The 344-nt window shown below is 43.3% G+C and overlaps 1 protein-coding gene across 10 annotated transcripts in view; it reads right to left on the bottom strand.

Annotated features, from left to right (window-relative positions):
- LOC109520448 (tumor protein D54-like) overlaps positions 1 to 344 on the bottom strand; it is a 30345-nt gene that overhangs the window by 6460 nt on the left and 23541 nt on the right. The window lies entirely within an intron of this gene.

The raw sequence follows: 344 nt of genomic DNA, 5'->3' as shown, positions 1-344 counted from the left end.
AAATTTTCTTCGCTTTGAAATTATCCATAGCTGTCTGTCTGAGACGAGGGGGCGGAGTACTCACGTCAGCTGTGTGCTTGGCCATTCAATGGTATTTCAGACTCGACATGCTATGATGATAGCTCAGTTTACGACTGCAAAACATACACATCACTTTGGTCTTGTCAGTGGAACAATCTGGCAACTTTTTACAAGTAAACTTTCCTTTCATAACCTCTTAAAGTATCCGTTTTCAGTGTCTCGCGCTGCCGTGGCTGGCAAAACAAACTTGCGCTTGTTGTTTTGTTTCTAGTTTATTTATAGAGCAACGTAACATCCGCTGTGACGTCTGCCGGGGTAATCTC

The sequence above is a fragment of the Hippocampus comes genome, unplaced genomic scaffold (genome assembly GCF_001891065.2).
Source record: "Hippocampus comes isolate QL1 unplaced genomic scaffold, H_comes_QL1_v1.1 scaffold1051, whole genome shotgun sequence".
Classification (NCBI taxonomy): Eukaryota; Metazoa; Chordata; class Actinopteri; order Syngnathiformes; family Syngnathidae; genus Hippocampus; species Hippocampus comes.
The sequence above is the reverse complement of the archived record's forward strand: the minus strand, read 5'-3'. Positions and strand labels throughout refer to the sequence as shown.